We start from the raw sequence: 24778 nt of genomic DNA on the forward strand, positions 1-24778 counted from the left end.
TGTTGTACTCATTCATTTATTTATTTTCCAGTCCCTCTGTGGAGTGAGTGCAATACTCTGTACCCTGTGGGAAGCACAAAGGAATCTGATTCTATACCTTCAAGAAATTTAAAATTTATTGCAGAATTTAATTCAAAAATTTAAAATTTATTATTTACGACTCAGATTTCAGGTGTGCCTGTGATCAGCTGTCACTACCCCCTGGGCAGTGTGCAGGAATGCAGGGGCGAGGTCTCGGCAGGGGACAGGAAGGCCCTGGGGGAGGAGCCCTGTGGCCGGGCACTGGGCAGGTCCAGCCTGGGCGGGCAGTGCGGAAGCAAGACAAGGCCAGAATCCAGTCCCAAGTCTGCAAACTCTGAGACGTAGAACCTCAGGGAATAGTTTGGTGAAATAATAATAATAGTGGTGGGTGAAAACGGAGTTTTGGAGGAGCAGAGGGCACGACTGGACCGAGGGACAGGTCTGGGCCCACACGCTCCCGGCGCCACCCCTTTGGACTGTGGCAGCTCCTGCGTTCCCGGCAGCAGAGGTGGAAGTCAGAGACAGGCCTCCTTGGGCCGAGGAGGATGCGGTGGAGCCGGCTCTCGGCTCCTTTCCCTCCCACTCATTTCTCTGCAGTCTAGGCCTGCGGGGCGTCCGTTCCACTCCTCAGTCGCAGGTCTGAGCTCGGCCTCCCCGGGCCAGAGCCCACCACCGTGCAGACTGGCCTGGGTCTCCACAGCACTGTGTCCTCCGTGTGAGCTCATCCGAATTCTGAAGCACCCAATGGCAGCGAGGTCGTGGTCCTGTGCGCTGGCTGAGAAGAGCCCCGCCCAGGTCACACGGTCCTCAAGCCTGGGAACCTGGCGGTGGCCCTCTTGTCATTCCATGGTCTGATGTGCAGAATTCACTGGAGCGTGGGCAACCCCACCCCGCGTGATTAGATGAGTCGACTCCTCAGCCATGACAGCCGCCTCGGCTCTCAGCCCGACCTGAGCCCCACAGGGTAGACGGAGCCCCCTGCTGCTGCCACAGAGCTCTGGGCTCCTCGCCTGCTCATCAGCTGCTGGCTGTGTGCATGTGCCCCATCTGTCACCGAAGGCGGAGGCCACGCCTAATTGACTTTGTCAGTTTCCCTGGTGGATCAAGGGTGCCCTGCCGCTGCTTCCCTGGGGAGTCCATAAGACCAGTGACCCAGTGGTCGAAGTCCAGCAAGCTCTGAGCTCCTGCCAGGTCTTGGTGGCATCGGAGCCTCTGATCCTTTCTTTTCTTTCTTTGGTACTGGGGATTGAATCCAGGGTTAGAACCACATCCCTAACCCTTTTAAATTTTTATTTAGAGACAGGGCCTTGCCAAGTTCCTTAGGGTCTCTCCGAGTTGCTGAGGCTGACTGGGAACTGGAGATCCTCCTGCCTCAGCCTCCACAACCTCTAGGATCAGAGGTGTGGCCACTGCACCTGGCCTCTGACCCTTGAGTGTATCCCTTGACCACTCGAAGGTCTGCAGGCCTTCGGACTCCAGTGACTTTTCTCTTACAAGTTGGAATTCTTTAGAATTCCGGTCCCAGTCCTCCCTGCACTCCGTGAGTCCTCCCTGCACTCCGTGAGTCCTCTCTGCACTCCGTGAAGCTGATCGTTGCTGGGCCCTCTGGTCCTGTGCAGGACGCTTCCCACGTCTTTCTCTCCAGGCCTTTCTCTGAGCCCGGGTGCTGTCTCTCCCCTGCCCTGAGAACCACCTCTCATTCTGTGAAGGTCGAGTCTGTTTTAATCCGCTCTTTTGCTGCTGTAGCTTAAAAACCTGACCAGACAACCGTGGGGGAGGAAAAGTTTATTTGGGGGTTCACGGGTTCAAAGGTCTCAGTCCACAGACAGCTGGGCTCCATTCCGCAGGGCTCCAGGTGAGGCAGGACACCATGGCTGAGGAGTGTGGCAGAGGGAAGCAGCTCACATGGTGATCAGAGAGCAGAGACTCCACTTGCTAGATACAAATACCTCCCCAGAGCCACGCCCCAGTGAGCCCCTCCTCTAGCCACCCCGCCCACTTCAGTTACCACCCAGTTAATCCCATCAGGGGATTGATTAAGGGTTGGTTAAGACGCTCACAACCCCGTCATTTCTCCTTCGACCTTCTTGCATGTCTCACACCTGAGCTTTGGGGGCACCTCTTGTCCCAACCATAACAAAGTCGTCACCTATGCCGTGTCCACTCCTCTTCCTTGTTTTCTGTGCTGGCGGGTGGCAGATGTCACCAGGGTTAGCTGTGACCCTGTGGGGAGGGTCCATCCGTGAACAGATGCTCAGGCCACTTCTCTGACTTCCCTTCCATCTCTAGGTCCTTCTGTCACTGTTGCTGGGACGCAGGTCACGGGGTGGCACCATCAGAGCTCTGAAGCTGGGTCTTTACTTAGGCATTAGAATGTTTAGAATGCTTTTCCTGATAGTACAAGTACCTCCCTTGGCTTGAGGTCTCTCCTGAGCAGAAGGAAGAGAAGTGACCATGCCGGAGGCCGTCCCTAGTGTCAGGGAGAGAAAAGTGTGCGTGTTGGCCTACACCTGGGAGTTGCTCAGGCTTAGATCTGGCACATTCCAGTGTCCACCTGGTGGCCTCATCGCTGGGTCCCCCAGTGCCACCATTCCAAATGGCTTTAGGAGGCTCAGAGCTGCATAGGCCAGACCGGGCCTTGACGCCTTGGCCCCAAGCGTTGTCTCTGCGGGCAACACTCATTCATCCATCCATTAAGTGCAAGTAAAGGGAAGGATCCAGCAGCCCCACGCCCAGGTCGATCCTCACCCCCTGCGGCCAGGGCTTGAACCCCGAGTGCTCGCCAATGCTGACGGCAGCTGGAGTCCGGATGCTGAAGGAGGGAAGCAACCCAAGAGCCACCAACGGATGAATGCAGAAACAAAACCTAATGTGCACACACACGGAACAGCATTCTGCCACACAGGAACAGAAATCCCATGATGTGTCCACGTGGACAGACCTTAAAATGTCGCGCTGAGTGAAACAGCTCGCCACAGAGGGACTAAGGGTGTGTGATTTCACTTATAGGAAATAGCCAGAGTAGGCAGAGCGACTGAGTCACAAGTAGATTAGAGGTTGCCCCGGGGGCGGGAGAGCAGGGTGGGGACTTATTGCTTAATGGTTCCTGAATTTCTGTTTGAGGTGGTGAAAAGTTTTGGAACTGGATGCTGGTTGCACAACCCTGTGAATGTAATGAATGCCACCCAACTGCGGGCTCAGAGTGTGCACGTCCCCAAAGTAAAGATAGAAATGGAGGAAACGTCTACCACAGTAGTTCTTAGGGTTATTTGCAGAGCTCTTGGCCAGGAGCCCGGCCCAGGTGTAGCCCTGGGGCCAGCACAGAGCAAGACCCACAGAAGGGGCGGGATCCTCCTGAGGAGCCAGGAGAGCAGAGGCCTGGCAAGGCACACACCTCTTTTCGGTTTAGAATTCCAGAATTCATGTGCAGAGTCTGCTAGGTCTCTTTCTGTTCTGCAAATCTAGCGTTTTGTCCCGTTCTGGGGTGGAGGGGGCAGAGAGCAGGTCTGGCCACCGGCTGGGTCACTGGTTCCTGGAGGCCCTGCATTGTTCAGGCCTGGAGGCCAGCATGGACTCGGGAAGGCCAGGAGGAGGTGATTCTCAGCACCAAGCTCAGGGGAGGGGTGGGGACGGCAGGACCTGGAGCCGGCCTGAGCGCCAGGCACCCTTGGTCCTCTGTGAGGACATGGGGACAGGGGAGTCTATCTGAGCACCCGGCACCCTCCCTGCTCCACGGGACAGCAGGACCTGGAGCCGGCCTGAGCGCCAGGCACCCTCAGGACTCCGAGCTGGGCCAGAACCCAGTGACCTCCAGGGGGCGCGCGTGGCCGGCTGCCCATCAGCGCCTCATATGGATGCTGATCAGAACCTACCCCCAGGGAAGGACGGTTCTTCTTTTTCTTCTTCATTTTTCCTTAAAAGACACAAAAAAGCAAAACCAAAAGAGCACTCCCCCCGCCCCCGTGTCCTTCAAAGCCCTGGCATCTTCAGATCTGGGTGCTTGAAGGCTGAAGCGGATCATAATTTCCGAAGGACATAATGTGCGTTTGAAATTCTTTTCCACATCAAATTAAATCTGTCTTGGATTGATTTCCTGGAAGTGTTTTTCATTAGAATAATGGTCCTCAGCTGAGAGATCACAGAATCAGATACCGCAGAAGGGGAACAAGAGGGTCATCCATTCCCAGGTCCGTCCTCTCCTGACTGCTTCTGGGGTTCTTGCTGATGAAAATGTCCCTTCTCTAGGCTTGTCCCCAAGGAAGAGCCACCAGTTACTTAACTGGCAAAATCATTTTTTTTTTCCCATAGAAACTATAAACAAAAAAGAAATGAGGCTCAGTGAATGAACAGAATTCAACATTTGTCCTGCTGGCTGCCAGTTCTTCTGTGGTGCCAAGACTATGATGATTAATAAAGACCCTAACGCTCCCAGGGGAGACTCTCAGGACTGACACAAAGTCCCACGGGTACCAGTGATGTTTTCCGGGTCTCAACATGTTCTTCTGGGAGAAGCGACTCTGCCTGTTCAGCCTTACCTACAGAAGGCTCCAGAAGGGTGGAGGAAATCCTCCTGAAATTCTTTTCTCTCCCTCCTCTCTGATCCATGACTTGTTTACTGCAGGCTGTTAACAGCCTTGAGAGTGTCTTTAATCCTGAGCCAGGGTTTTTAAATATAATACATCAATAACAGGTAATTATTCACTTTGAACCCTTTGCCCCTTTGCCCCATACCCTGCGGGACGAGGCTTGGAACTTTAAGCACTGTAACAGATTCTTCCCATCAAAGTGTCAAAACTCATAAGGGCTGTGTCAAGGAATTCGTTTGCTTACTTTAATCTGTCTGCCCTCTCTTTCTTTGTATCAGAACTCTCGCCGCAGGCCTGGTGGATTACTGCTCTGAGGGCTAGTTTTCATCCTGGTGGGTTTTCTTGAAGGCAGCCCTGAAAAATCTGCCCCCGTGAGCACAACCCCATGGCCTTGAAGAAACACACCATTCCTGTTTATAATGTGTCCAGGAAGATCCGGTCAAATTCAAAACTTCCTTCTGCTCCGTACCGATCTTTGATCTGAGCGGCCTGGACACCACTGGCTCCTGTGTGGTGTGGACTGTGCCCTGCCCTGCAGCTCCTGCCACCAGCGTTGGGGACCGCAGGGGCTTGTTTGCTCTGTGGGCCAGGGTTGGTGATGGATGGCCTGGTGTTGGACCCTGTGAGCTCCTGGCCTGGCCTTTGTGGAAGAAGGTTCCCCGGAGCACTCTCCACGTCCCTGGGCACCTCCTCGACCCCGTGGGCTTATTCCCTCACGGAAGCCTCAGGTGCGTCCTGCAGGGGTTTCCCTTTCTGACCCATCGGAGACGCCCGTCCAGTGCTCTAGTGTTTTGCTGAATCGCTGCACCAGGGCTGCGGGTCTGCTTTCCCGTCCGCTGAGATCTCTCCTGCCTTCCAGAGGCTCCCTTGCAGGGGTGAAGGGGCTTCCTTGGCATCAGCTAAAGGAGTTCACACACGGATGCTGGTCACTGGAGGAATCGTCAGTGTGCAGGGCAGATGGGGTCCAGGAGCTCTGTGGCTACTTCTTGCCTCAGGCTGGCCTCAGGCCGTGGCTCGGCCCTGGTGGGGCCTCAGTGAGAGGCAAGGAGAGCCCCAGGCTTGGCTGAGGGGATGGCTGAAGGTGCTAAGGACCTTGGAAGACTTAGCTGTGTATCTACGTCCGACAGCCCAGCGGCACGGTTTAATCCCGTGATCTTCCTCAGTTGATTTTCTTGATTGCTGATGATTGAAATGCACTTTGAATGGGGAAGTCACAAGATCTAATGGCCGCTCTGGAGGCTCACTTGGGACGGTGACTAATGATGCTGAAAGGCTCACTCTTAAGTTTGATTTCACCCTTGACCTTGCTGGTGCCCTCCGGCCTATCGCCTAGCCTTTCCGTGTCTGTGTCCCCATGATTACAATGGCGACAGACACGGAGGGGCCTCTCCGCGCATGATGAGCGACCCTTCTTACTTCTTCAGACCTCTGTCCGTATGGGAAGTCAGAACATCCTTCATCTGTCAGTGTGGTACACAAAGCAGTTCAGAAGAGAGCACTTTCCTAACGTGCGCAAGGCCCTGGCTTTGATCCCGGCACTGCAAAAATAAAATAAAATAGCCCTAAGCTTGAGTATCTTGAGGACCAGTGGACTAGTGGACTAGTGACTGGCTGCCTTGCCCTTCCTAGCAGTTGCTGTGGCAACCGGAGTGCGCCGGAGTTCGGGGCTCAGAGTGGGCGTGGTGTGAAGGCAGGGGTACAGCCAGCAGCTAATGTCCAGGGGGCCTGCCTTTTGCCCTTGAAATAGCTCCACAGAGGGGGCTGAGGTTGCTGAGGAGACGGCGGACGGGGTGGGGGAGCTTGGAAGAGCTGGTGACCACGGGTCCTGCTTCTCCGCCTTGTGCTTCTCTCCTTCCCATCAGGACTGACAACAGGCTAGGCTTCCACAGCCGTCCCAGGAGGGTGGTTGATCACTTTTTACCGGCCACGGCACGTGGGGGCTCTGCTTTCCTGAGGTTGATCTGCAGCTCCATGAGCAGTTGTGGAGACGGGGACTCTTGTCACCACCACCCTGGATTCCCACACTGGCCGGCTGTCAGGAACGTGGAATTCATCATTATGCATTCCAAAGCGGGTACGAGGAGTAGCCACGGATGTTGATGGACCCCTAGTTTACAGTGTCAAAACGAATTCCTTATCTCATGCTTGACTAATCTGGCCATCAGAGTGTAATATGTTTTTAATCGTTAAAGTGACTTGGTTCATGTAAACATAACTTACGAATATAAATAGAAGTCAGTAGGATTTTTTCCCAATAAAAAAACTGAATGAAAGGGATTACTGATTGCTTCTGAAATAAGAGGTTTAAAGAATCAAACTAGAAATAAGGAGATATGTAGAGAGAAAATACAGTTCATGTGCATTAAAAACCGTTCTACATGGTTAATACACATACAAATAAGAAAGAATCGATGCTGCTTCACTCATTCAGGAGAATCTGAGCAGAAGACAGGTACCCCAAGTGATCAGCGTGGGGCTTCCTCACATCCCACACAGCCCTGGGGCACAGGGTTCGGCTGAGCCCAGACTGGTACTCAGCGCCAGGTACCTCCTTTTTAGAGAGACATTACCAGCTCAAGAGGACTGAGACCAGACACAGAGGGGTCGTGATATCATCCCAGATACTACATTTTACTACATTTTATCGGGATGCGACCAAAGGGAATGAGATGTCTGCTTTCGAACTGTCAAAAGACTCTTGTAGAGAAGGAAGTAGTGGCTTTCATGGGAGAAGGCTAACATTTCAGAGAGGGACAGGTCCTTTCAATACCAGGGATTTCTATCTCAGGATGGTTTTCCAGCAGGAACGACTTCCTGCATGGGGGCGAATTCCTGCCTATGCTCAGGAGGTACAGGTGCTGGAGGGGGCGGGTATGGAAAGGGCCTTCAGGTCAAGTCATGCTAAAACACCTTTCTCTGAAGCTGTGTTTGGCTAGCTTTCCAGGTGTGCCTTCCCTCATTTGCTAGAAGGCCCCATCAAACCTGCTCCTTTATTCATAGTTTCATTGTGGAGATTAGAGGGAGATTAAAGACTAAATTTCAGGAAAGAATACAATCGCAACTCTCACAGAATTACAAAATGAACACGTGTGAAAGATTTTACTTAACTTAGTTAGGGGTCCACTAGATGCTACAACTGGTTTAAAACAGAACTTGAGTACCACGTCTCTACAGTCAAACAATGACAACGTGGACTTACACATGGGTTCCGACCCAAGCTGTGTCCGTTTGCAGATGCAGAACTGCTGGCAAAACTGGTTGATGTCCCGTGGCTTTCTGCTGGACAGAGTTTGCATTTCTTACGGGTAGGACTAGGTGATGTGCTGCTTTCCACAGCTCGTGTTGATCTTTGCAGAGTTGTAGAACAGGCTAGTCAAAGACAAACAGAGAAGCACAGCTGGGAGGGACCTCCCGCATCCTTGTTGAAAAGATGTCCCAGGTCTCTTTTGCCTATTTCAAAATCTTCCACGATTTTTCTCTCCCTGAATCAACATAGGAGAAGTCTTTCCTGAAGCACCAGGCAAATGTAAGTGCTCATTACACATTGTTATTGATCATGATAAACTTTTGCTCTCTGGGTCAAGTGGACTGCCTGGGGCTGACGTGAGGTTCTCTTTGAGCAAGGTCATGACCGCCATGTTTTTGCTTCCTTTGGAAATATAGTTCACACTTCAGGTGACCTGCTGTCATCCTTCTTTCATCTCACAGATCAATGCTTCTGACGTTAAGAAAACATTGCTTCCAACGTGCATACAAAAATCCTTTCTCTTGACCCCTTCAACTCTTTTGCAATTACCTATTGTAGGAACATCTCTCCATGAATCACAGTTGTAGTTGAGTTTAAGAAAAGTTCCAATGCTTCTTGTCTCTAAAGGAAAAGAAAAATTATTAAATCTTAACTGAAGTTATAAAGTTTTAATTCAGTCATCTCAACAAATAAAATCTAGATATCCATTGTTTTGAGTTGCTACATACTCAAACATTGACACAGGAATAAGTTAAAAAATATGTACTTTTACATAATTATATGACTATATAATTATACATATATTTCTATGTAGAAATATGCATATTTGCATAAATACTTGCACAATCGTGTGCTGCATGATGAACGGCATTTCTGTCGACGACAGGCTGCCTTTGTGAAGGTGGTCCCATAAGAGTGCACCATTCCATGACATCATGGCCATCTTGGCCCTGCCATGTTTCTCCACAGTAATGAAGTAGACCAGCAGAGCATTTATCAGAGCATGTCACCATCACCGAATGATGCATGACTATACGTAGAAACGTGTGTTTTAACTTACGATGTTCATACACATGCAGGTTAAACATGCACATAGATGTGAATAGCCATCCCTGCCTAACTCCAATTGTCCTTGATTCTCAACCATTTGGGGCACAAGCTGTTTCTTATAGCCATGGTCCATAGGTGGCCTGTGTCCATTCTTTCTCAAGTTTAGAAAGAGGTTAGGGGGGCATCAGTAGAGACTGGTGGGTGGTCATAGAGACTGTGGCTACTGAAAGGGAGCCAGGAAGAAAACTGGACAAAGTTCCACACGATATCAATTCACCAAGAAAGAGACATGGCTGACCGTGATGTGAGACTTGGAGTTTTATAACTTCTGTGGCTCTTTTTGTACCATTTCTGGCACCTATGGATGCCTTGGTCCTGTCTCCAAATTGGAGGGAGGCATGCCTTGATTACCAGGTCCTACCCATCACTAGGGTGACGGCCCTTCGTGCTGGATTCAGGAAGAGCCTGAGTCCTTTCCCTGGTCCCTTCCTGGAAACATTGGGAAGATCCCAGAAATACCCCCCAAAATCATAATAATCATCTCTTCTATGCTTAAAATGCAAGGTTGAATTTTGTCAAGTGCTTTTTCTGTGTCTATTGAGATGGCCATATGGTTCCCATCCTTCATCTTGTTACTGTGGTGCCTCATGTTTATTGATGTGCGTGTGTTAAACCATCCTTGAATCCCAGGGATAACTCTCTCCTCATTGTGGTGAATGATCCTTTTCATATTCTGTTTCATTGGGTGTTCTAATATTTTACTGAGGATCTTTATATCCTTGTTCATCAGGGAAATAGAACCATAATTTTCTTTTGTAGTAGTATACTTGTCTGCTTTTGATGTCAGGGTAATGCTGGTCTCATAGAAAGCTTGGCAGTGTTCCATCCTTTCCAACTTCTAAACAAGTTTGAGAAAGACTGGTGTCCGTTCTTATTTATGTGGTTGGTGGAATTAACAGGTTCTTTGAAGAAGTCATCAGGTTCTCTGCTTTCTCCATGGGACACTTTTTATTACTGATCCCATCTCTTCAGTCTTTATTGGTCTGCTCAGATTTTCTAATTCTTCCTGACTCAGTCAGGTAGGTCAAGTGTTTCTGGAATTTTTCTGCTTCTCTTAGGCTACCCAATGCATTGGCATGGAATTGTTCATGGTAGTCTCACGGGCCTGTGTACTTCTGTGCTATCAGTCACAGTGTCTGTCTCCTCTTACATTTCTGGATTCATTCATTTGAGTCTCAATGGATGCAGAAAAAGCTTTTTGACAGAATTAAATATCTTTTCATGATAAAAACCCTCACCAAATTAGATACAGAATGAATCTACCTCAACATAGCAAAGACCATGATGAGCTCACAGCTAACGAGCACTCAATGACAAAAAGCAGAGTGCCAGAAGTCCTAGCCAGAGCAGTTATGAAGAGAAAGCAATAAGAGGCTTCCAACAGGAGGAAGTTACATTGTCTCCGCTAATGACAAGATCTTGCATACAGAAAAGCCTAAGGACTTCACCAAAAACTGTTAGAACTAATAAATAAATTTAGTAAAATTTCAGGATGAAAATGAACAACAACAAAAAATCAGCTGGGGATTGGGGATGTAGTTCAGTGGTTAAGCACTTGCTTAGCACATGTAAGGCCCTAAATTCCACCCCCAGCACCAAACAAACAAACAAACAAAACAGGTTTCTATACCCTAACAACAAACTATCTGGAAAAGAAATTAAGAAAAAAAATCCCATTTATAATAACATCAAAGATTAAAATGCTTAGGAATGAGTTTAACCAAGCAGATGAAATATCTGGAGACTGAAAATATAAAACATTGATGAATGAATTGAAGACAATAAAAAGAAATGGAAAGATAGCCTATGTTCATGGATTAGAAGATGTGATATTCTTAAAGAGTTTGTTCCACTCAAAGTCATCTCCAGGGTCTATGCAATCCTTATAAAAATTCCAAAGCATTCTTCACAGGAAAAAAAAAATCCCAAACTGAGCAAAAATATTAAACATAAGCATCAAATACATGATTTCAAAATACACTATGAAGCTATAGTTATCAAAACAGCATGATGCTGGCATAAAAACAGACACTTTGAGGAATGGAATAGAATAGAGAACCTGGAAATAAACCCGCAGATTTGCAGTGGATTGCTTTTCAAGGTCCTAGGAACACACACTAGGGAAAGGAGCGTCTCTTCAGTAAATACTTTGGGAAAACGGGACATTAGTTTTCTACAAACTGTAAAAGAATGAAATTGGAGTTCTATCTCACATCACATGCAAAAATCAACCTAAAATGTGTTAAAGACTTCAACGAAAGACCTCACACTGGAGAATTCCTAGAAGAACATGTGGAGGGAAACTCCATGATGTTGGTGTGGGCAAAGACTTCTTGGCCCTGACCACACAAGATGCAGACAGAAAGGATTCCATCAAACTGAAGGGGTTCTGTGGAGGGACAGCTACAGGGTGGAGGGACAGCCACAGGGTGGGAGAAAGTATGTTCACACCATACATCTAATAAGAGGCTAATATGCAAAATATACAAGGAACTCCAAACAATAGTAAAAAAACAAAAGCCATTAAAGATTAAAAATGGGCAAAGAATTGGAACAGACATTTTTCAAAAGCTATATAAATGGTGAACATATTTGAAACAAATGCTGAATGTCACCGATCATCAGGGGAACGTGAAGTTGACTCATGTTGGGTCGAGTTCACTCATCTGTTGGGGTGGTGGCTGAGGGTGTGCACTGGCCAGGAAAGGGACTGGCACAGCGGTTAAGAAAACAGTGTGGAGACTCCCGGAGAAACCGGCGCTTGGAGCTGTCCCGGGACCCAGCAATGCCACTCCTGTGTCACCCTAGAGACCTGGAGCAGGTGTGCTGGAGAGATGTGTGCACCCCCTCGGGCACAGCAGCACGATGCACACCCACCGAGCGTCCCCGTGCCCAGCAGAGGATGAACAGAGCGTGGCTCGTCTGTGCAACCAGCCTGGAAAACGAAGGGCACGCTTTCACGTGAACCTGGAAGACGTTTGCCAAGCAAAATAAATCGGGGTGAGAAAGACGAAGACTGTGTGATCTAACTCACACTTTAATTCTACGAAGACTGAATTCATGGAAGTAGAGTAGGAAGGTGGTTCCCCGACGCTGGGTGGATGGCCAGAGGGGAGCGTTGGCCAAAGGCGTGAAGTTTCCGTCAGACGGGGAGGGCTGTGCGGTGATCCACCGCACGGTGAGATCAGTTAACCGTGATATTCTGGGTATTGCGAGATTGCTGAGAGGGTTTTATTTTAATTTCTTTTTGTACTGGGATTGAACTCAGAGGTGGTTTACCACTGACCTGCATCTCCAGCACTTTTTATTTTTTATTTTGAGACAGGGTCTCACTAAGTTGCTCAGGGCCTCATTAAGTGGCTGAGGCTGGCTTGGAACTTACCATCCTCCTGCCTCAGCCTCCAGAGCCACTAGGATTACCAACATGCACTGCTGTGCCAGCTGCTGAGAGGATTTTAAATGCTCTCACCACAAAGAAATGATCAGTATGTGAGGTGACAATGTGTAAATCACCCTGACATGTGACGCATCACGCTGTCACCTGGCACCCATAAGTCCTCCTCTTGGCACCACAAGGTGTACTATGTCACGACAACGCATTTTACCCCGTAAGTGTATTTACTCACAACACAATACGTAATATGTCTAGGTCACCGTCTACCCCACAAGTATTGGATGATAGCAATCAAAGAGTTAAAAACAAAAATGTGTGGGTTGCACAACGTGAGATGGTTAGACTTTTAATCGATGCTGAGAGTACTTGAGGGATACTGTTGAAGCCTCAGCATTTCAATGGGACGCTGGCTGGTGGTGCTCCTGGGCCCAGGCGTGAGCAGCAGCCATGGCGACGTGAGGCACACACCCACCTGCGCAGCCTCTGGCCGGGGTCCTCTCGAGAGCCAGGTGTGCTTGGCCTGGGTTTGTCCCGGGTGACGGCAGCCCCACCGTCCACAGGTACTCCCGGGGCCACGTCCTGCTCACGCACAGGGCCAGCTCAGGGTGGCCCACCTGTAACTCAGGGCACCGGGGGCTGGTGAGATGCATCCCAAGATGGACCCAAGACCCAAGGAGACAGTACTTTCAGGCACGTGGAGTGGACAAAGGCCCAAAGGTTCAGAACTGCTGGACGTGGTCCTCTGCCAGGAACTGCAGGCATGTCCTGTTCTTTAGTGGCCTGTCTGCTTCCTGCTCTTTGGGCGCCTGAGCCTCTCCTGCCACCCAGCTGTGGCCGACAGGTTACCTTTCTCATTGGTGTTACCGGTGTGGACAGCAGGGAGACGGGCTGGGACCCCGGGTGCTTGCAGGGTCCCTGTGACCTGAGCTCCCTGAGGGGAGGGGTTCCTTCTGCTCGGGTGACTGCTCTACCCTAACCTGTCCTGGGAGCCCACACGGGGGGTGTGTGTGGGTGGAGCTGTAGCTGGCACAGGGGCTCAGAGGGCCTGCAGGATCCTGGGCACTGGATTGGCACGCAGCCAGGATCTCTGCCTGGCACTTTGTGGGGTCCTGCTGGACCCTTGGGCTGAGGGCCCTGACCCTGCAGCTGGGACCTGCTTACGTTCAGGCAGGGACCATCAGCTATAGTCATGTGACGTGCACAGCCAGCTTGCCACAGAGAGCCACGGCCATCGCGGGCACAGGACGTTGGAACAAGAGGAGGTCACGCTGAGAGAGGCCTGTGGAGGAGGCAGGGTCCTCTGGAGCGCATGGTGGCAGCACCGTGGCCCCTGGGCTGCCGTTACTTCATGGTGTGTGCACGCACCCTCGGCTGGCTCTTCATAAGCATGCTCCTGCCCCAATCGCTGCGCTTATGGAAGACATAAATATTTCACCCCTTAGCAAAGATGAAAATAGTTTTTGCAGATTTCCTGGCAGGCCACCACAGGACCTAGCCAACCCCTTTCATCTGCAGATTTCACTCTAATAAAGCGTTGATCTAGGGAACAGAGCTCGGGTCCTGTCACATTCCTGAAAGGTGTGAGACCGGGCTGCGGGGGCGGGGAGCTTTGCCTCCACCGTAGGAGAAGTGGGGTTTTACGGGTGCTTTGTGGAGCCATGTCGAAATGGAAAACAGTGGTAGGGTAAAAACAGCCCACGTCCAGGGCCCGAGGATGCTCTGCTGATGAGGAAAACACCCTCTGGGTTGCCCGACTGCTCAGCTCATGGGGTGCTGCGCTGTGGGACGGGACTCCTTTTCTGCCTCAACGCCCTTGGTGATTTCAGTTCCATGACCAAGCCTCCTTGTGTTGGAGAGGCGTTAGACTAAGGGGCATCCCAGCTGGGCAGCGTGCAGAGCATAGCAGGCTGGACTGAAGAGGCGAGGACAGGCTGGGGGTCAGAGGGAGCCTTGGCCACGGGCATGTTGGGACACATGGTTCCTGACAGATGCAGTGCACTCCCAGAGACTCAGGAGGCTGAGGCAGGAGGATCATGAGTTCAAGGCAGCCTCAGTAACTTAGCAAGACACTGTCTCAAAATTAAAAAAATAAAACCAAAAAAGGACTGGGAATGAGGCTCAGTGGTAGAGCGCCCCTAGGTTCTCTCCCCGCACTGGAAAAATAAAATTTCCCCAACCGTTCTTCTGCCGTCTGGGCTTAATAAAAAGGGAGACCAGGGGAGGCTATTTCAAAGAGCCAGATCGCCCTCCCTCTTCCTGACCAGGCGTCCCTCACTGTGCGGGTGCTGGTTACAGGTTTGTTCATCTAACGGTGGCGACACCCCACGTCACGACCTTTCCTTCTTTTCCTGTGTGACGTGGCCTAGCAGGACCACAGTCCCCTGCATCCCCGGCACTGCCTGGCCTGCTGGCCCCGGTTCCTCTCGCTGGCCAGTGGCTCACTCTGTCTCTTGCCAGCTTGTAAGGCTGACCCCGGTACAGAGCGTAACTCCCTGCTTCCTGCCATGGCTGACTGGCCTCCGCTCCCGCAGGCTTTCCTCACCGACTCACAGAGAGAGTGCCCAAGACAGCGGCACGGTGGCCTCGCAACGTAGACCCAGTCACCAGAGGACCCTTGGCTCTCACCACCTCTCTGTGGCTTGTGCCAGCCGAGGCCCGGCCTCCCCTGCGTGCCTCGGCTCACTCTCCTGAGCCTCTGCCTGTCTCCTTGATTAACCCTTCCCTGTCCACATCCTTCCTGCCTCGGGGATGGAGACTGGCGCTGCTCTAGCCAGCCCCACCCCGAACCCGGGGCCCGGTCACATAACTGAGGACCTTGCTCCACTGGCCTTCTGCAGCCTCATTGCAGGTTCCTCTGTGTCCAAGACAGCGTCAAGACCAAGTCCCTGCGGGCCACTGGGGAAATTCAGGGCACGAGTGCCCCAGAGCCCAGTTCCCAGCCTGGGAAACAGCAACTCAGTTTTGGGGAACCAGGTGGTCCTCCTGCTTCAGGCCTGGCCAGCCAGAGACCCAAGACCACTCAGCGACCCGAGGTCACGCCCCTGCTGTTCGTTAGGAATGCACACCAGGAGGGGCACTGAGGCCAGAGGCCGTTGCTGGCCATGCCAACAGTCAGCTGTCAGTGCTATTTTTTTTGACTCTGTACTTGTTGCAATTCAATCAAATGGATCCTTTGCTTCTGAGGGACGGGGATTTGCAACGTGAAGGGGCTGCCCGCACCCAAGGCCTGGCCTTCTGCCTCTGCCCACCACACTCTTGTCGGCCAGCGACCACTTGTGGCTCCAGTCCTGCCTTGGCCAGGCTATTGGCCACGGCAAAGCTGGCTAACCCGGTGACCAGTTCAAGAAGCTCCTGGAGTCCCTGTGCTGCCCCGACTGTCTTGACTTCTGCTAGCGTGGTCGTTTGGTCTGTTCTTAGACTGGACACGAACAGAGACACAGGATGCTCCTTCCACACGGGCTCCTCTGCTCCGCATAGCTGTGGGCTTCGTCCCTGCTGCGAGGCCGGGCCAGGCTGGCACCGGCTGCATGGTCCCCCGTTTGCCTGGAACTGCATGTGAAAGGGCTCTGCTGTGTGGACAACCTGTTCCCACCGTCCGTGTCCCGTGATGCCCGGGCATGGGGACAGCTTCCGTTTGGGTATTGCAGATGAGTTTGCTGTGGGCACGCCCAGGACACACAGGACATCGGGAGCCACTTCTGTTGGATGCACACTGAGGGTGCAGGCGCCCTGCCGTAGGGCGTGTGTACGTCCAGCCCAGTGATGTGCCGAAAGCCCTGAGTCTGCACCAGCACGTGCGCCCGCTCACGAGGCAGTGGGAGCCCTCCCCGTGCCCCTTGGCTCTCCGTGTCGCTGACGCTTCCATCTGCAGTGTCCCCAAAGGCCTGTGAGCAGAAGGCTTGGTTGCAGCCTATGGCGCTCTTGGGAGGTGGTGAGCCTTCAGGAGGTGGGGCCTGGTGGGAGGAAGTCGGGTCACCGGGAGCGTGTCCTGGAGGGGATATTGGGAGCTGGGTCCCTTGGCCCCGTGGGATGAGCAGTGTCCCCTTTCCTAGTTCTCCACCATGAGGTGCTGTGCTCCCACAGGACCAGAGGCAATGGGGCCAATGACCATGGACTGAACCTCTGAATCCTGAGTCAAAGTCAACCTTTCCTTCCTATGAGCTGATTATCTCGGGTGTTTTGTCACAGTGATGGAAAGCTGGCTAACACTGTGTTCGCGGGTTTTAAATCTCAGTCATTCTCTTGGTGGCACCCATATCCTATTGTGGTTTAATTCAACATTCCCCCTCAAAAAACAGTGCATGTATCACCTAACACAAAACAGTAATTTGAGATTTCCCTGGTTACTAATCAAATTGAACCCTTTTTTTAAATAGGTCTGCGGACCCTTTGGATATTTTCTCCTTGTGAAGTGCCAGTTTAAAATTTTGCCCGTTTAACACTATTGCACGGCCCTCTTTTCTCCTCCTTCCTTGTGGAAGTGTGGTCCACAGTCAGGTTCTGCGAGTCCCTTATGGGATGGACACAGGATGAACACCAGCCCCGAGGCTGGACACCTTCTGTGTTAGGACCTCGTCAAGAAAGTGGAGAGATTGCTGTTTCCTGTTGGGAGACGGCTGTGCATGCCCTCCTGTGTGCCCAGGCGGCTTCCTGGCCTGCCCTCTGATGGGCATAGCTGGCCATCTTGCCTGGGTATTCTGCAGGGTCTCTCTGCCCACCTTTTCACCTCCTAGTCACCTTGGGTTCCAGGTGTGACTGTTGTGGGCAGTCTGTTGTAGGTAGACTGTTCAGGGGTTTTCCCATTGCAGTGTGACCGTCTTTGTCTTTCAGATGGAATATGAATGTACATTTAGTGTGACTGCTGATGTATTTGGGTTAGAGTTTTGCATTTTGCTGTTAGTTTTCTAAGTACTCCATGTTCCTTTCTCTCGTGTTTCTTGTTTCTCTTGGGTTTGTCCCTTTTCAGCCCATTGGGATCCCCTCTTGGTTTGGGGCACATTATTATACTGCTCTTTCAGTGACCAGCATTGAAGTTACGACATCCTTTCCTGACTCGCTGAAGGTTGACGTAACCCAATCTTCACCACTTGCTGAGTGAGGGGACCTTAGACCACTTTAGTTTTTGGGTCTGACTGCCTTCCTCGGTGCCATTGCCACCAGTGCTTCAATTCCACATGCACTTAAAGCCCTACGGGACGTAGCATGACACAGTTGGTGCTCATTTCTATCAGTGTCCTTGTTCCTTCCTGCTTCTCTTGCTCCCGCGGAATATTTCTTTGCCCTTGGAGGATCCACAGTCCTGCTTTGCTTTATCTCAGTGACACGCTCCGAGGAACGCGTCATCAGGGTGCAGTGGCCCTGATGGGGTCCTGGAGCTGCTCACACACCCAGCTGGTGCAGGCTGCCCTGGTCGCCATCGGGGCAGTGAAGCGGGTGCTGCGGCTGTAACACAGCACGCTCCTCTGCAGTCAGCCTCGAACCCTAAGCAGAGAGTTTGCTCTAGGACGGCCATAGCAGTCTGGTGCAGTAAGCAGACCTGGCCGCAGGTCTCTCGACCTCGTTACCAGGTGTTCTGAGCCGAGCGTGATGTTGTGTGCTGGACGCTGGTGTGACCGGCTGTGCGGGGATCGCTCACACCAGTCCCACCACAGCACGTACCAGGTGTGGTGGGCACCTTTCAGCTTCCTTATCACCTTGGGCACCACCATCCAGTCTCTGGATGCCTGTGCTTCTGGAGGTTACTGATCCTTTCAAGCCGAAAGGGCCCAGGTGACCCAGGGGAATGTCTGGCTCTGGTCCTTGTGGAGGACGTGATGTCTTCCTCACTATCCTCCCGAGAGAAGCCTTTGGGGGAGCCTGGGTGATTGGCCTTTCCTGCCTGCTGAGCCCTGAACTTGAATCCTGCTCCTCCAGCACCAGGAATTTACAGAAGGCTCTGCCTTTGCTGTTGAAGTTGGCACCTGCCTCGCAGGGACAGCAGCCCCCAAATCCAGGACTCCTCTTGGTTGGCTCCCAGACACCATCCTGGTGGCCCACGGCGCCCTTCAAGCTGGAGTTTTAAGACGGGGCTTGCCCTGGGTCATGCTGGTCTCAGCTGAGCCGAGCCTAGGACTATGGGGCGCCACTCCGAGTCCCAAGTTCTGCCTGTCGGCCGTGGCTTCGTACCTACTTCTGAGGGTGGCTTTGTAGGTCTGCTTCCCTCTGACCCTGGGCAGGGAAGCAGACTAGAAGCCGAGACAGCAGGAGGAGGAGCTGATCCTGCAGGCACAGCCTCAGCACCAGGTATCCCACTCTGCAGAGGGACTGCCTGACCCTGGGCCCAGTCTCTGCACTGCCCACCAACCTCGAGGCCAGGGAGACCAAAGTGGCCTTCTCCAGGGGCACCTGCATGTCAGCTTTGACTGTGTCCTGGGCCACGGGTACAGCTGTGGGGTTCTTACTGTGCTGAGCGTGCACAGAGGACCCTGGGCCCCCAGGCCAGCCACCCCCCGCCCCGTGGGTGCTCATCGTCCTCGGACAGAGGGTCTGAACCTTGCCCTGAGACAAAGGCCCTGCTGGGGCATGGTTTGTTGTCTACTGTGCGCGGGACACTGTAACGTCTCTTGCAATGACTGCGAGCTAGAGCGTGGCTGTTGAGGGTCCCCAGGGGCCATGTGCTCCAGGTTGGTTCCCAGGGTGGTGCCGCTGGGCAGTGGTGGGCCCTGTGGGGTGTGGAAGCCTCCCCGCTGCCGCAGCGCACACCCTCGCTGAAGCCCGCCTACGTCCTCATCCACGTCTTTAGAACAAAAATGCTCTCCCAGGTTCTTGCAAAATCTAAAGAGAAAAGCTGTGGCTTTGTGCTACAATAATATCTGAGTTTAAGTCTGTGGTAATAAGTCCATGGCAGAGGAGCCGAGGCTGATGTGCACATCCTGGGACCACAGAGGCCAGGTCTCCTCCAGTGCCACCTCTTAGTGACCCTGGAAAGCCCAGCATCTCCTCCTTCTCCGGAGGCCTCAGGTTCCTCCCCTGTTAAACTGGCCATGAGAGGCATTCGGAGGTGCCGAGCATCCAGTGAGGCAATGTATTAGCCAGCCTTCCTTCCTGTAAACAATGCCCAAGGCAACCGACTTATAAAGAGAACAGTTTATTTTGGAGGTCTCGGTCGGTGGTCGACTGGCCCCGCTGCTGGTGGTCTGTGACAAGGCAGCACATCATGGCAGGGGGCTCATGATGGATCAAAACTGCCCACCTCATGGCTGGAACTAGAAGAAAGGGAGAAAAGGGGCACCCCCCAAACCGAAGACCTCCCATTGGGCCCCGCCTCTCGCAGGGCCCACCACCTCCCCATCTCAGCAGGTGGGGACCACGCCTGGCTCATGTGGGCCTTTGGGAACACTCGAGATGCTAACCTACTATGCAGTCTAGACTATTACGGTGCCTGGCACACAGTAGGCAAAGGGTGAGGTCTGTGAGCTTCACTCCAGTTTGTTGCCACCCATCCAAACTCAGCCATCGCTGTGCCCACTGAAGTAAAGTTTTTCTCCTTAGGTATCACAAGACCCTGAAAAGCATGGTTAGACTGAGCCTTGTCACCTTCCAGTCTGCTCAGTCCTGGCCTGCCCCCGGGCTCTCCCAATACCAACCCTGGAAGGCCTGTCCGTGCTCCCTCCTTGGACACATCCTTGGTGGACCCAGGACAGGAGCACACTCTCTTTCCTTTTAATGCACACGTAATAACGACACTATAATCAGTATGGCCATCACCTCCCTCCTTATCACTCCTGCCTCCGGAGGCCTCTCTTCCGGGTCTCGGCAGGTCTGTAATCAGCGCACACCATCCCTGGGCACCGTGAGTCCTGAGATCCCACCTTCGGCTTCTCAGCAAAGCGCAGCAGCACGCGACCACAGGTGTGTGGTTTTGCTATCCCAGCAGAGGTGTTCCCTGGGGCACGGTGGCAGTCCAGGGTGAGGAGGATTGGCGCTTCCCAGGAAGACAGTCGGCAGACAGATCCTCTCTCAATCCCTGCCACAGCGAACCTGCGCCGTCCCCAGATCTCACAGGACAAGGGCTTGGTCCTCAGCTTGCGCTACTGGAGGTGGGAGAGGCGGGGTTAGTGGGGTGCCTCAGGTCACTGGGGTGTATCCTTGATGGTGGCCCTGGGAGGGGGCATCTTATCCTTCATTAAACACCTGAGAGATTCACCTTCAACAGAGGAGAGGCTCACCTTGCTGGGGGTTGCAGAAGTCCTGCTGCAGGGCTGGCGGCCCCGCTGCTCCCGGGCCTGTGGGGGCAGCCCGCCATGGTGAGGAGTGCGTGGTGGAGGCTGCTCCTGAAGGTGCCATTCAGGAAGAACCCACACACCTGGCCCTGGCTCGGCAGCCCCGTGTTCATTAAGCAAGTGCACGTGGATCGGCAGGACACCTGTCAAAGCTGCAAGAGGAGCCCGTCCATGTAACACACTGTAGACCCAGGGAGTTATGGAAGTAAATGAAGGCCTTTGACCTCTGGGGAGGAAACGCGCTTTAAACGACCTGATGTATTTGGTTAGTAAGCCGAGACCAAACGGCCTGACAAGAACAATCAGAACAGGAACAGTTTATTTGGGGGCTCACGGTTTCAGAGTCTCAGTCCTTAGACAGCCAGCTCCCTTCCTGGGGGCTTGAGGTGAGGAAGGACATCCTGGCCGAAGAGTGTGGTGGAGGGAAGCAGTTGGGCACCGTGGCCGTGGCACCAGGAAGGACAGAGAGAGAGAGAGAGAGAGAGAGAGAGAGGGAGAGGGAGAGAGAGAGAGAGCGCACTTGTAACGTGGTCAGGGCACGTGGCCATTGATGTGACAAAGAACCAAATACAAACCCTAAAGGCACACCCCCAGTGACCCACCTTCTCCAGCCGCCCGCTACCTGCCTACAGTCTCCACCCAGTTAATCCCCATGGGGGGACTAATGCTGGGATTGGGTTAAGACCCTCACAACCCAGTGGTCTCTCCTCTAAGCCCTCTTGCATTGCCTCACGTCTGAGCTTCTGGGGCCACCTCACATCTCCACCACACGGCACTGGATGCCATGGCATGTTCTGAGATGTCTTGCAACCACGGGCCATGTTACAGGCACGTCCATTTTTCCAGCACGATGGTCAACTAAACAACATCATGACAGTAAGGAGCAGACTTGAGGGTCGGAAGCACCTTGGGTCGTCTCCATGCTTTGGAATGGAGACCTCCGTGGTGGCTGGTGATGGATGTGGGCTTGGAGTTTCAGAGTGGAATTGGTGACTCCTCTGGCAGGTGCTCCCCCCCCACTGCTTCCAGGCCAGGTCCCTCCAGTGGCCTCAGATGGTCCAGCACTTCACTCTAAGGGACACTGCACCAGATGGCTGGCACTGCTGAAATGCCCCCAGACCAGAGGCGCCATTCTCAGGGTGCGATGAGGACGAGGTGCACTGGGTTACTTGTCCCCGTCCCCTCCCTGGCCTCCATGTGCCTCACCTTGCTGGAGTGATGGTCCTGCGTGACCAGGAGCAGGCCAGGGAGCCCCCAGGGGCAGTGCCACTCCTCTGGGTGGGCGGTGGGGGTTCTGACCTTGCAACTCAGCCTCAATGCCTGCTGCCCGAGTCGCCCATGGCAACTGAAGTTCACGGCCGGCCGTGACTCCCCACGCCCACACCCCCACAGATCAGCTCCACGAGACGCCTGAGGGTCTCCGTCAGCTTGTCCACCACGGTGACCAGGAGGCCTGACGAGGAGGACTTTGGAGAGGAGAAGTTTATTTAGCACCTCTGGTTTCAGAGGTCGCAGCCTCAGATGGCCAGTGCCATCGCGCTGGGCCCAGGGCAAGTCAGAACATGGTGCAGAAAGACGTGGCTCGGGAAAGCAGCCCAGGACACGACAGGAAGCAGGGACAAAGCATGACCCCTAAGGCACATCCTAGCAGCCCCCTCCCCCCCCGGGGCACACCCTGTCTGACTGCAGTTGCCACCCAGTTAATCCACTCGACCCAATATGACCCAATCATTTCACCTGGGGATGTTCTCGTATTGTTTCACAGAAGAGATCTGGGGGCACCTCACATCTGAACCAAAACACTGAACTTCTGCCTCGTTAACAGCCTGTGAGAATCACTTCCTAGCAGATGGGATTGATGCGTGCGCCCTGCTGTCTCGCCCAGGTACCAGGGGCTTCCTCTCTGCTCCCGGCCCCTTCACTCTTGGCCAGTCCACAGGGCCTGTGTGTCAGCACAAGAGCAGTGAGAGTCCACCACAGTCCCTGGACACTGCAGGACAGTGCGGGACCAGCTCCCACAGTCCCTCTGGTCGGGCCTCTCTGGCGTCCCTCTGCCTTCATGGCTGAAGGTATCTCCTAGAGATAGGTCCCTGCCTCTTCTATCCTGTGCATGCCATCTTTCCTTGCCATTAATTAATTTACTGCAACATAAAAATGTAGAAACTGTACATGCTGATGGGGTCCCCTGTGATATTCTGACACACATATACACTCTGTAATGTCAAAGTGGGTCAAACACATCCATCGCGTTCATCATTTCTTCACAGTAAAACATTCAAAACCCTTTCCTCTGGCTCTTCCAGCTATATAGGACATCACCCCTGTAGTCACCTACTGTGCAGTAGCCCCTCTCTGTCAGATGGCCAGCTGGGCACGCAGGTCCCACGGGAATTCATTCATCTCCGTTCCACCCGTCGCCACCAGGTATGGTCCAGTTTATCCGAGATTACACGCTGACCAGCACTGGTCCAGCCACAAACACACTCACACACAAGTGGAAGCAGAATTCACCTCCAACACTCTCAGAGGCCACACCCTGATGATTTTACGCAGATCTAAACACTCACAAGACTGGACTGGTGTTGTAATTGTGAATTGCGTGCCGCCTCACGTCATTTCCTCTCGTTGGTGTCACGAGACTTGTCTGGACTTAGGCATTGGAAGCACTGATTTCTCCACCCTTGGGCCCTCAGTTTTCCCACTGGCCATCGCAAAGACGGCTGTAAGCACTAATGTTATTTCTCGCTGTGTGTCAGGGAGGATGTGGTCACACAGCCCCACCGGAAGGCTTTGGAGGGTGAGTTTCGGGGTTCTGGGCACTGTGTCTACAGCCCCTGCACCAGCGGCTTGTCTTGAGAAGCATCCTGAGCCCCGACCACAAGGGGTTAACCAGAGGAGACAAAGGGCTTTGGAACTGCAGCCCTGCGGGCCTGGGAGCCTCGGGTTGCCAGAGGCCTTATCTGGAGTGATCGCCAGGGAAAGCCCTCTTCGTGACAGGGGCCTGCTTTCTTCTCTTCCTCCCCGACTGGAGCTCTGGAGATGGAAGCAACTCTTGGCCACAGTTCTGAAAACTGCAGATAAAGGCTTTGATTTGTTAATTAAATTTTTACTATCTGCATTTGATATCTCAGCCAAATTGTCTCCGCTGCAGGAAGGACAAGAAAGTCCTTCACTTCAAAGGGGCGCCCACTCGGTGACCTGTAATTATGGAATTTACTGCAGGGGGACGGCTGTCGGGGGCACACCTGCCGCCCTCGTGCCCCCCACGCTGGACACAGCCCCGGCTGGACACAGCCCCGGGTGCTGGCAGGTTCCAGGCAGCCCGGGCCTCCAGCGCCGGCCGGGTCTGGAGGGCTCCGTCCCGCTGGGCAGCGCAGCGCACCTGTCCTGCTGCGCGGTCCCGCGCACTCTGCGGTGCGTCCCTAGGCAACCGGAAAGAATCGGCTCTTGTCTTTGCTCCTCATAGATGTCTCCGTGAAAAATGGCTTCTTTAATGAAAAAGTCCAAAGGCCGGAGCCATGCTGGGCGAGGCCACCTGCGGCTCCAGGCCTGTCTGGCCCCAAGTCCCACAGCAGGTGCGGCCCCACACAGCCCTGCAGACTCTCCCACTGTGTGGGGCAGGGGCCGCCAGCCTTGGCCCTTTCATTTCCTGGGGGCACGAGGTTAGGAAAGGCTGCTTGGAGGTGCCCTATGTCGGCTGCTGTCCTAAGTCGGCCCTGGACGCTGTTTTATAGAACTGCAAGGGGAATCCTCAAGCTGACTGCGCACTCGGATCTGTGGAGGTCTGCCTGGCCCTAGGCAGAGCCGCTGAGGTTTAGGACGCCCTAACAATCCTACAGGACTTTCTGCCAACTAGTTCCAATGCAGGCTTTTCTTTTTTTTTTTTAAATCAGCTTCATCATCTTCTTCTCCTTCTTCTTCTTCTTATTTGCACCAGGGATTGAATACTTGGGCCCAGGGGCACTTAACCATTGAGCCCTTCTATTTTTTATTTTGAGACAGGGTCTTGCTCAGTTGCTTAAGGCCTTACTAAGTTGCTGAGGCTGGCTCTGAACTTGAAATCCTCCTGCCTCAGCCTCCACAGTCACTGGGATTACAGGTCTGCACCATCACTATTGGGCCAGGCTCATTTTAGCTTTTAAAATTAAATTTCTTCACT

General features: G+C 53.0%; 1 long non-coding RNA gene across 2 annotated transcripts in view; it reads left to right on the forward strand.

Annotated features, from left to right (window-relative positions):
- LOC124965838 (uncharacterized) overlaps window positions 1-24778 on the forward strand; it is a 55235-nt gene that overhangs the window by 11537 nt on the left and 18920 nt on the right. Inside the window, exon 4 of one of the 2 annotated variants that reach the window (XR_007105243.1) lies at window positions 4330-4585. The exons of the other annotated variant lie outside the window; for it this stretch is intronic. This is a non-coding gene — a long non-coding RNA (uncharacterized LOC124965838). Of the gene's footprint in view, window positions 1-4329; window positions 4586-24778 lie in introns of those variants that run through there. 2 annotated transcript variants of the gene reach the window in all.

This window comes from Sciurus carolinensis, chromosome 15, assembly GCF_902686445.1.
Source record: "Sciurus carolinensis chromosome 15, mSciCar1.2, whole genome shotgun sequence".
Lineage (NCBI taxonomy): Eukaryota > Metazoa > Chordata > Mammalia > Rodentia > Sciuridae > Sciurus > Sciurus carolinensis.